This window comes from Meles meles, chromosome 3, assembly GCF_922984935.1.
Source record: "Meles meles chromosome 3, mMelMel3.1 paternal haplotype, whole genome shotgun sequence".
NCBI lineage: Eukaryota > Metazoa > Chordata > Mammalia > Carnivora > Mustelidae > Meles > Meles meles.
In genome coordinates this window covers 129,882,524-129,894,871 of record NC_060068.1, presented here as the reverse complement: position 1 = coordinate 129,894,871, position 12,348 = coordinate 129,882,524, and positions in this window count along the sequence as shown.

The window sequence follows — 12,348 nt, the reverse complement described above, 5'->3', positions numbered from 1 at the left end:
TTCTGCCTTCCCTGTCTTTCTCCTGTTTCTTTGTCACCTAAACTGCTCTACAGCACAATTCCCAGTCTCCCTGTTCAGCCTGGCTGTGGGGCTGCTCCCTTGGGCTGTACCACAGAATATCCTGCCAAGCCCACAGTATATGCTTGTTTGTGTTTGTGTGTACTACTTCTCACTTACTACTCTGAAAGCAAGAAAGAAACAGCTCCTGAGCTTGTCCGTGATTCTGTCTTGGCATATTCACTGAGTCCTCATCTCCTTCCCAATTTAAATTCAGTCCACAGCAAGGGTCACAAATCAGCAGTTGTTAGAATGTATTATGAAGAAATAAACATTTATCAAATTGCTTTTCGAGAAGGTGAATAATTTAGCAAAAGAAAAAAAATACCACCACCATCACAACAAAATTGTGCTGTTGCTGACTGACAATTTATTTTATTCCTCTGAGATGCTAGTAGCTGAAGCATGCTGAGTGAATATTGATTAGCTGGATGCAGATAAATGAATTCTTTATAATTCTTGGGTCACTAACTTGTTGCCAATTAAGAGCCAAAAATACCATTTAAATGCTCCCACAGTAGTAGTACAGACCCCAGGATTTGCTGATGACCGGTGTTACTGGCTTGTTATTGCCAACTTACTCTTTAATCACCATAGAACCATGAGTTTTTGCAGGAGTACTCAAGAGAGGCTTTTCTCTTTAGTCTGTTTGTGTGAAGTTGAATTCCTTCCTGGGGAATGTTTTTCTGTATATGTATTATTATTATCTTTCCTAATCTTTATTGAGTGTTTGAACTGGGTAGGCATGATAGTATCTCTTTTATATAGCTGATCTGATTTGGTTCTCTTAACAACCATGCATGGTAGATTTTATTATTTTCCTTTTACTCATTGAGAAGCTGATGTTCAGAGAGGGAAATTCACCTGCCCAGTCACTCAGCCTGTGGGTGGTAAGGCAGAGGCTTGTATACAGCTCAATCTAATTGTAAAGTTGCTCATACAACTGTATTATTTATTTTTTAAAACATGAGTCACTCATGACTGGCTCTAAAAGTATCTTCAGTGAAAGTTCATGATTTAGGAGTTCTTAATAGCATCTCTCTTTTCAACAAATAGGAAATAAGTAGGACTTTTTCTAAACCTAAACAGAATCAGTAACCTCTGGAAATTCACATAGGGAGACCTTCACATATGAACAGAACCAAACTGCTTATTGAACATTACATTTAACTCATTGGTTGCACATTAAGCACTATGTGTGAATTCATAGTATTCACAGGTGGGTGTATATGTACTATGAAGTATTTGTAGTATTAACACCCATGGGTGTGGTGAGAGGGTGAAGGCAGAACATTCAGAGGTTTATGGGCATTGGTATCAGTTGCACATTGTTAAAGTTGGAATATAGAATCCATTGCTTATTAGATATCTAACTTTGGATAAGTATCCTTAGTTGCCGGCCTAAGTCTCCTGAAGTTAAGTGGGATTGACTTAATATCTGACTGTGCCAGATATTTGCCTGTTTGCTCTCAGAGGCATTCTTCAGCCTTCCACCGCTCTGCCCAGAATCATAGTGAGAACTGACCTCTGCAAGCTCCCTTGTTAGTTGGCTTGGTCTGTGGTTGGCATGTGGGAAGCACTGGTGGGAGTGTAGAGGTTTGGAGGAAGGGAGAAGTGGGTGTGTTTCTACCTCTCTCTGCTTCTTAGAGTCCCTGTAGCAGCTGCTGCTTTTCTTCTAGGACTCCATATACCCAAACAAGTCAGTTATGGCTTCAACTTTCATCACAGGTGTTGACCTGTGGATTCTAGAGACACAACTTCTTCTTTGTCCCTCTGGCCCTAAGGGAATAGCTTCGTTTTGGCTAAATTCTTGGTAGCCTTAACCTCCCTGTTAGACTTTGCAACTCTCTAGCACCTTTGTAACTGATTTTCTATGTCAAATACACTTGGTTTGAAACACCTAGAGTGATTTCTGTTCTCCTGACTAGACTGTGCCTAATAAATCCACTTTTTAACATTTCTAGGAGTAAGTAAAGAATGCCTTTAAATCACCTAGCATATAAGAGATGCTTAGTAAGCCTCAAAATGCTTAGGGATACAGGGATAGTAAGGAAGGTAAAAGAATCAAAGAATTAAGACAAAGGAGATTTGTAACTGAGATAGTAGAAAGTGCTTTAGGTGAGAGCCTGGACACCAGCTTTAATTTCTGCCTCTGGGTTTAGCCATCTGTGAGAGATTAGGTGACCTTAAGTCCTAAGGCCTTTGCTTACTTACCCATTTAGTAAGACATCTGCAAAGTAAAGGATTTCTCAGCAACCAAAAGATAGTCAGGTGAGGATAAATGATAAAGCTCAGGGAGAACTTCACGAAGGAGGGACAGTTTGTCTGAGTCCTGAAGGATGACTAACCCAGAGGCACAGCCAAACTCGAAAGTTGGTTGGGGTATAAACATTCTAGATAAGGGCATTGAAAAATACCATTAGAAGGCCATACGGCTCTTGACAGGAGCCAAGCAGGAGTAAGTCCATTGCAGATGTTCAAAAATCATCAATCAGGAGACGAGGAATAAGATGTGATAACATTCCCAGTTCTTCTCATACCCTTTCCTTATGCTTTGCTGGTTGCAAGCCCTAAGCTTCAGAGTGCTAACAAGAAATAACCATGAGGATTTCCAGCAAGTTGAGTTCTTTCATTTCTTTGTGAAGAAACTTGTCCTGTACTTCTGCTACTTATTGGATAATTTGACATTCCAAAAGGATTCTCAAGAGATCATTCTTTGTATCCTGAATCAAATGTGAGTCTTGGTGGATCATTGGATATTCAGACTTTTAGGTTGTGTTTGCAATCTGAAGGTGACCCATGGTAATAGCCTTTGCAGATACTCACAGAACCTTTCTGGGGTTAAGTAAGATACTATAGTTGTTCCTCCTCATCTGTGGTTTCTCTTTCTGTGGTTTCAGTTATCCATGGTCAGCTGCAGTCTGGTCTGGAAGTAGATGATCCTCCTTTTGATGTATTGTCACAGGTTCAGTAGTAGTCGAATGCTATGTCAGAATGCTCATGTCATTCACCTCTCTTCATTTCATCACGTGGGCATTTTGTCATCTTATATCACAAGAAGGGTGAGTACAGTAGAATAAGATGTTTTGAGGAAGTGAGGGACTAGCTTCACATAACTTTTATTACAGTACATTATTGTAATTGTTCTGTGTTATTATTGTTAATCTCTTACTCCTTAATTTATAAGTTAAACTTTATGATAGGTATATATGTATAGGAAAATATTTATAGTGGCCTGTACTACTTGGGGCTTTGGGGCATTCAACAGGGGTCTTAGGACATATCTTCCATGGATTGGGGGGACTCTTGGATAAGCAGACATGTTTGGATTCCTGGGATAAGAAAATCTTACTTTGGTGTTTTGACTTATTTTAATGTCATGAGATGTATTTGAGTAAAAAACTCTGAACAACTCACAAGTTGAGAGATTGGCCTAGGATTGTTGTTTGGAAAACTGTGCCTGTATTATCTTGGATTAATTAAAAATTTTGGTATTTGCAGTGGCCATAGGCTAAGAAATCTATTTATGTGGGTGCAGAACATTTTTGCATCTGCAAGTGAAACCTTTCCGGTGTCATGCCCATGTTTTGCCCTGCGGACTTTCTCTCATGGTGTTAATGAGGAATAATTACGTTAGAATGAGTGGGACTGAAGAAATGAGAACACAAATTTCTAAAGAGCTGCTGCACTTTTCGATTTGAGCTTCTACTACCAGATAACTTGGCAGGCACCAGCAACAGCTACTGCAGGACTCGAATGTTACATGAATACCAGAGGGAAAAAACGGATTTGCTCACTAGGAGGCTCTATTAAGTGAACATCTGTTAACTGTAAAAATCCCATGCACCAAATGGGAAAATATAATGTAATTCAGAGCTTTTGAGCAAATTAAAATCATAAAATACCAGTGTATAGAAATCACTGTGTGTTTCACTATTCTGAAATTTACATGGAAACTTGGAACAAGGCAAAACAAAGCGGAAACACTTAAGATTATTTACTGTGGGTATAGAATAGAGCTATCCTTTGCTTTGGAAGAGAGCTGGCAGTTGGGGGAAATGTACTCCATGAAGAAATTCATATGAAAAGCTCCCCAGCTGATAACTGTTGACACAATAAAAGATTGTGGCTCTGCAGTAGGAGGGTTCTTGTCAGAACAAGGAAAGTCTGGGACTTGGCTCTATCCTTTGCAGAATTGGGGACTGCTAGAGATTTGTGCTGTCCAGATGCTACGAAGTCCTAAAGGAGGGATGGGAAGGAGCAGGGAATGTATGGTTCTTCCATATGGTGTGTGCCCAAGAAAAATGCATTAGTTATGTGGTGTATGGAGGGAATTATGTTTCAAATGCTCATATTCTTTGGTGCATTGAATACAAAGAATGATGCCAGGGCAACCTTCAGGTTGAGATTCTTGTGCATGCTCACAGTTGTGGAAATTCCATTAGCTGTTTCCTTGGTTGTTTTGAATTGTAATCATTCTAGACTAGGTAACAAGAGAAAAACACAGGTTAACTAGAAAGAACAGATCTATGTCGAAGATAGTGTGAGGTCAGTTTAATTTCAATTCTACATAAATCCCTGTGGCCACTTGGGCGTTTGTTATATTAATGGCTTTGAACATTTTAGCAGTGGCGTTGGAGTTATTTAATCTTGTGATTATCTTCACTGATTTCCTATGGGAGCAAAGGAGGGGGTAGGGAGTTAACAAGGGGATGTGAAGCATAACAAAGGGGTCAAAGGTACGTAGTACAAGAGAAAAATTTTGATTATTGTCAGGTGCATATAAATGGAATGGGCTTCTGGAAAGATGTGCTTTGCCCCACGTTATGCTGAGCTCTAATTGGAGACCTTGCTTCCCTAATTGTGTGGTGAGGTCTAGTTACTGTAGTTAAGAGGGAAGCTGTATATCAGAGGGCAGAGGGTAAAGCTGTTAAATATGCCTTCTTTCCCAAATGCCTAAGCAAGAAATTGGAACAGAAATATACTGTAGAGCTAAAAAGTCTTAAAGTGCCTCTTAAATCTTTACTACAATTACCATAATATAGAATAATAGAGCCAATACTATTTTTAAAAGCTTTTGAAGGTTGCAAGTAGCAGCCATAAATTGTGGGTTGCAGAAAATCTGTAACTGTAGTTTTTCAGAGGCTTTTTATTTTAATGAAAGAGAAAAGGTTTTAATAAAACCAGAGAGAACTAATAGGAGACATTGGGAGGTAATGGGAATGTCTACTTAGCTCTAGAAGTGCAAAGGAGTCTAAGTGATTGGTGAGTGTGTGCTGATTAAAAAAAAAAAATCAGATTCTCTTTCATGGCCATATCTGGGGACATTCAGGTAAGTTTGATTTATTAAGTCAACAACATAGAGGTAGCCAAGCAAGAGACCAGGAAATAATCTGACAATAGCTGAGAAGTAAGTAGTTTGGAGAAAATGAGGCAGATATTCTGGCTCCTTTTGTGAAGTAAAGCATAAAATGCCATTTAGGATACTTCTCTGTAAAGAGAAACTGAGTACCAATGACCTGATTGGCCTGGAGAAAATTGTTTCCAAGTCTATTGAGATTTGTTATGGCTGGGAGTTCTGAAAGAAAAACTTTTAGTCTTGATATGATGTTTACAGATGCCTTCCCTCCCCTACACATTTCTACAAATAGAAGAAATAAGGGAGGGAATAAAGAAACCTCACACAGTACAGTGTTCGCCTCTACATTTTTTGCTGTCATCACAGCAAGTTGAGCTGATAAGATACCAATTGAGACTCCGTGTACCAAATTTCCTTAACAAACACATTTGCTATTAATAACATTGTTCTCTCAACTGTCAACTTATCATTGACTTTTAATTGATATAATATGGATACGTCAAGCATTAATCATTGATATCAGAAGGGAATGCTGTTCTTAATTAGTATCTAATTGTGATACATACTGAAAGTGGTGGCGCTGGTGGTCCTACTAGTGCTGCTTATGTTGAGGGTGGTGGTTGGGGGGGGTGGCACCCATCCAGAGCATCTCAGGTAGCAGGAGATACTAATTTACCTGAAAAAAGTGACTTCTAAGTGGAGTTTTATTAGGTAAGTTGGATAGGGATGAAAGGGAGATGAGGAAAGGGTGATAGTGAGGAAGGAAGAAGGTAGAGGTCTAAGACATGACATGTGTGGTTGGGGAAAGAAATATTTGAGGTGGAAAGGTGAGGAGAATTCGGACCATAATGTTGGTGAACTGATGCCCAGGAAGGTGCCTGATGCCCAAGATCTTTTAATAAATATTTTCTGGAAGAGATAGTAACTGGCCAGTTGTTGGCTTTTAATTACTAAATATAGGAATCAGAAGCATCTCAGTTTCATCCAAGTTCTGCCTTTTTCATTTTTACTGGTAATGTTAAAGTATGCATATATTTCTCTCTTTTAATCATGCTCTTCTTTATCCATATATTTTTTTCCCCCAACTATCTTTTTATAGACAGTATCAGTACTATTTTCTCCACAGAACTTTCCCTGGTATTCCCTATAGGATGTAAATATTCTCTCCTTTTCTATGATGGACTCTTGGTACCACTCATGTATCTCTTCTCTTGTCAGTGCAGTTACTTATGATTCTCTCTTTTCCCTTATGTGATTTTAATATCTGTGAGAGAAGATAATTGGATTTTTTTTATTTCTCCAACTACCTAGCACAAGATTGAAACTTAATATTATTTATTTAAATGAATAAAAATTGGTTAGTAGATCTCATCAAAGGATCTTGTGGTATAAGGAGGGTCCCTGTTTTTTTCCTGTTTTTTCATGTTTCTGTTAATTTCATGCTATTATTTTTGAAAAAAGCACAGTAGCAACTCATTCATCTTGTATGTATTTAGTGAACATCTTCTGTGTGTCTGTGCTGAGATAACAAAGATGAATAAGAGTAAAATGTGGTCTTGGTCTCTAAGGTCCCACATTTAAACAAGAGAAGAAAGAGGGGCACTTAATAATTATAATGAGAAGCACTAAAAAAAGAGACATGTACAGTGTGTTTTCAGAAAACAGAAGGGACTAAACCTGCCTGGAGAAGACATAGCAGATACACAGGTATTTGTGACTCACTATTTCTGTATTATCCCTTTATTCATGAACTCCAAAGTTAAAGGGCAAACAGTATTTTTAATCAAATTCTTTTTTTTTGTATTTTTAACCAAATTCTTAATATGACTTTGATTTTGGATATATTTGTTTTGATCTCTTTCAAATCTGTACTATCTTTAATTATGGTAATAAGTTACAAAGAAAATTTGGAAAACAAAATTTTAAAGGAATAAATCAGTTCTGCTGCTTGGAAATAATTACAACTAACATTTTGACATTCTTTTTTCCTCTCTGTCTCTTTCCTCCCTCTCATTTATAGGCATATGTAAATAGTCCTATATAATTGAAGATTAAATTTCAGTCATACTGCATACATTTTTTATATCCTTATCCTTACCTCCATTTCAGTTCTATGACACTATATCATATCCGTGGCTATAGAGAGTATCAGTTTTATTCCAAAAGCTTAGATATATGAAAAACATTGCATTTCTTTTATTTCATTTTCTTAATTTTTTTATTCTGCAAATTTGTAAAAGTAGAGAACAATGAATTCTTATGTACTGTTCCATCCAGGTGCAGCAAATGTCAACTAATGGCCACTGTAGTTTCATTTATACTTATATATCCTGTATATTGCATATACCATGGATATTTTAGTGTTGATCTCTGATTCTTTAATATCATTAAGTATTTAGTTAGTGCAAATTTTTTGATTATAGTTAATCTGTTAAAAATCAGAATATAAATAAAATCTATACATTTGGTTGATACGTCTTTTAAGTCTCTATTTTCTTGAAGTTTATTCAGATAAGGAAATGTATTGTTTTGTAGGATTTTCTTCATTCTGGGTTTTGCTGATTGCCAACATTAAGTTTCATTTAATATGCTCCTCTGTCCCTTGTATTTCTTACAAACTTATTTTGCATTTAGAGGTTTGATCTGATTCAGGTTCTTATTTTATTTTTTGGCAATAATACATATTAGGTGGTTTGTGTACTTTTGTCAGGAGACAGATAATACAAGTTGTTTGTCTTTTGTGATGTTAGCAACTTAGATAATCATTGCCTACATCTGTTATTAGGGATTTGCCAAATGGTGATACTCTTTATTTTTCTCTGAAGTTGTCATTCCATTGTCTTTCTGCTTGCATAGTTTCTGATGAGAAGTCTTTTATATTTATTAATTTTTTTCTCCTGTGTATATATCTCCTTATTTTTTCGGTGTCTGGCTGCTTTTAAGATTTTTTCCTTTTTTTAAAAAAAAAAAACCAATTCAATTATTATATATACTGATGGGGTATTCTTTGTATTTATCCTGCTTGAATTTGGTTGATCTTTTTGGATTTGTGGGTTGAAAGTTTTCACAGAATTTGAAAAATTGTGGCCATTATTCTTCAAATGCTTTTTCTATCTCTGCTGCTGTTCTTCTGCTTGTTATTTTCCTGCAGTTTACTGTGGCTCAGGTTTTTTTTGTTGTTGTTTGTTTTGGTGGTGGTTATGTGTGCTTTTTTTTTTTTCCTTTTTGTGCTTTATTTTGACACATTTTATTGCTATGTTTTCAGGTTCTCTGATCTTTTCTTTTGCAAAATGATGTCTGCTATTAGACTTCTCAGGGAATTTTTCATTTCAAATACTGTATTTTTCATGTTTAGAAGAGCCATTTAGATTTCATATCATCTGTTTCTCATTTTGTTTGTGTTTTCCTATAAATACTTGAATATAGTTACATTAGCTGATTTAATGTATTAGTCTACTAGTTACATCATCTGTGTCATTGTTGAGGGGTTAAAGAAAAATTTTATTTTGACTAATTTTTCTTCTGGTTTTGGGTACCTTATTGCCAGAGTAGAATGAGTTACTTATTTTGTTTTGTCTTCCATGGAGATAGGGCTTATTTGTTTTGTTCACAGTCTTTATTTCCAACACCTCGGATAGGGTTTAACTAAGATGACTCATCAAGTCAGTGGCAGAGCTGAGTTCAAAATCCGGAGTTCCTTGGGTGGGTTAAAAACTGAGATGCGTATATAGTGTACAAAGACTGACAGTACTCACTTCTTACTTTGTTATGAGAAGACTTCTCTTACTTCTTTGTCCTTTAATTTTGTTTTCTCCTTCCCTTCTTAAAACTAAAATTATGTCTTCTGTGAATCTATGATCCATATAGAAAACTTCAGACTTGGGCTTCTTTTGCTTTTTACCCTGAAAAATACGTGAGGTAAAGAAGCAGACAACAGCCTGGCAATTACTTGAAACTTGGGAAAGGTGGTGGAAATATAGAAAGACCAAATTGAATGAACATTTGTAGAAATTATTTTGACACACTCTGCCCTACCCCCACCCCGGGTTCTTCAGTATAAAGTACTAGAAATGGGATTACAAGGTCAGAGGGTATATACTTTGAAATGCTCTTGTAGCATCTTGCTGAACTACTTGCATATGGAGAAAATTTTTGAGTTGAACACTACCCAGATTTTCCAGTCAAAAAATAAAATGGAGAATTCTATAGCACAGTGACTGTTCTGTTTCGTTCTTTCCTTAAGTCTTTATGCATTCAACAGCAAGTTCTCTGTCAGCATCTAAAAACTCTGTGTGTTGCCCTGTTATCTAATTCAAAATTGCACTTACTTTTTGGGTTCCAGTAGCATCCATTCTTCGCTCATCTTCCAGTCAATCAAGCAGTTCAACGAATAACTCAGGGGGCATGACATAAAAAGCAGAAAAGAGGCATCTGATTGTACATTTACTAGATTAACCCATTTCAACCTTCTAAATAATTTCTTGTTCCTATTCCAAAGCAATATTGTGATGTGAGTGCATTAAATTTATGTGCAGAAGTACCTTGTTATGTATAGGAATGCAACACATTAAAGGCAGGAGGAAAAAGAAGCCAAAGACAAGAACAATGAAAAGATATTAGTATTGTTTTCTTTTTCTTTTTTTTTTTTATTATTATTTTTTTATTTATTTGACAGATAGAGATCACAAGTAGGCAGACAGAGAGGCAGGCAGAGAGAGAGGAGGAATCAGGCTCCCTGCGGAGCAGCGATCCCAATGTGGGGCTCGATCCCAGGACCCTGGGATCATGACCTGAGCCGAAGGCAGCAGCTTAATCCACTGAGCCACCCAGGCGCCCCCTGTTTTCTTTTTCTTGATACTGAGATTGTATTTAGGATAGGTTTCTATATAGGGTAACATTTAATCACTTGGGCAAGCAGATGCTTTCTTTATTTTATATCTTTCCCAATTTCAGTAATTAAATGTCTAATTATAAAAGCTTAATATGATATTGGTTAATGAAAATTTCACTGAATTGGGGGATGGTTTCTTTGTTATAACTCATTTGTATGTATTAAGGATGAAATATAAAACTAGAACCCTAGATGGCTTTATAAGAGTACTTTTAGGTTATGCCCTATATATTTTTTTTCTTCTTTTATCTTTGATTTTGTAATTATAAACTTCACCCTTGGAGTCTCCTGAACTTTAAACATCCGACTCATCTTCAACTTTTTGGTTTTTCTTCTAATTACTATGCATTATGTTTCTTCCATAATACCTATATTAGTAATCTGTTACTGCTGTAACAAATTACTATGGATTTGGTGGCTTAAAACAACTCATATTTATTATGGTTCTAGAGGCAGTGGTCTGAAATTGGTCTCACTGGGATAAAATCCCGATGTTCACAGTGCTGCATTTTGCATTCCTTCTTGAGGCTCTAAAGGTAAATTCATTGTCTTGCTTTTCCATCTCCCAGAGACAGGCTTCCTACATCTCTTGATTCACAGCCCCTTCCATCTACAGAGCCAGCAGTGCATGTTGTGTTTTTCTCACATTGTATCATATTGCCACAGACTCTTCTTCCTCTCTCTTCCACATTTAAGAACTGCTATGATTATATTGGGGCCACAAAGATAATCCATATTAAGTTCTTTATTTTAAAGTCATATGGTTGGGGGCACCTGGGTGGCTCAGTGGGTTAAAGCCTCTGCCTTCGGCTCGGGTCATGATCCCAGGGTCCTGGGATCGAGCCCCGCATCGGGCTCTCTGCTCCGCAGGGAGCCTGCTTCCTCCTCTCTCTCTGCCTGCCTCTCTGCCTAGTTGTGATTTCTCTCTGTCAAATAAATAAAATATTTTTAAAGTCATATGGTTAGCAACTTTTTTTTTTTTTTTTTTGGTTAGCAACTTTATTTCCTGTGCCATGTTAATTCGCTCAGGCCATTTAATATAATATATTCACAGGTAATGGAAATTAGGATATAGATATTTGTTTGGTGTGTATTATTCTGACTATCACAGTACTGATAATACCCATTTTTCCCTTTATGGTCACAATGTAACTCTTTTATTTCAGGCCCATTTATTAGGATTGTTGCAATAGTTTTTGATTTTTTTTTTTTCCCTACTACTGGTGTCTCATCTCTAATCTTTGTTGGCATACTAATCTCCATAGAGTCTGGTGTAGAGTATTTATATCTCTCTTCAAAAAGTTTCATTGGCAGTCTTTTCAGTAAGGCCTGTTGTTTTAATTATGCAACCTATCAGTACAAATTTGTGTACACATTAATATGTTTTTATTTTTGTTCATATGCTATTGTACTAATATTTTATATACTTAGAAGAAAATAAAAACATTTTAAAATTATGTGCAAAAGATGAAACAAAGACGATTTCAGAATATTGTAAAATACTGTTTATGGTACAAATTTTCTATTTCTCAGTAAAAGTTGTTAGTATTATCTATGAAAGAAATATAATGAAATCATGTACCATTAGTTTATGAACATTTTGGTTTAACACTTTTAAAAAAAAAGATTTTATTTATTTATTGGAGACAGAGACAGAAAAAACACAAGCAGGGGAAGGGGTAGAGGGAGAGGGAGAAGCAGACTCCCTGCTGAGAGGGAGCCCTGCGTGGGGCTCACTCCTGGGACCCTGGGATCATGACCTGAGCCAAAGGTAGACATTTAACCCACTGAGCCATCCAGGAGCCCCTGGTTTAACACTTTAATATTCAGTATCTCAGACTACATTCAGATTATTTTGATACTTGTTATAGATGTTACAACTAAAAAAGTTTGCCTCATAATATACATATAAGAGATTATATTGTTTACTGCACTGTCATGATATTAATTTTTCAGTTTGCTCTGTTAGTTGTGTGAAAGTGTTTTTACTGAAATTTGACGGGTACATTTTTACCTTCTTTAACATTAATCAGTTTTTCTT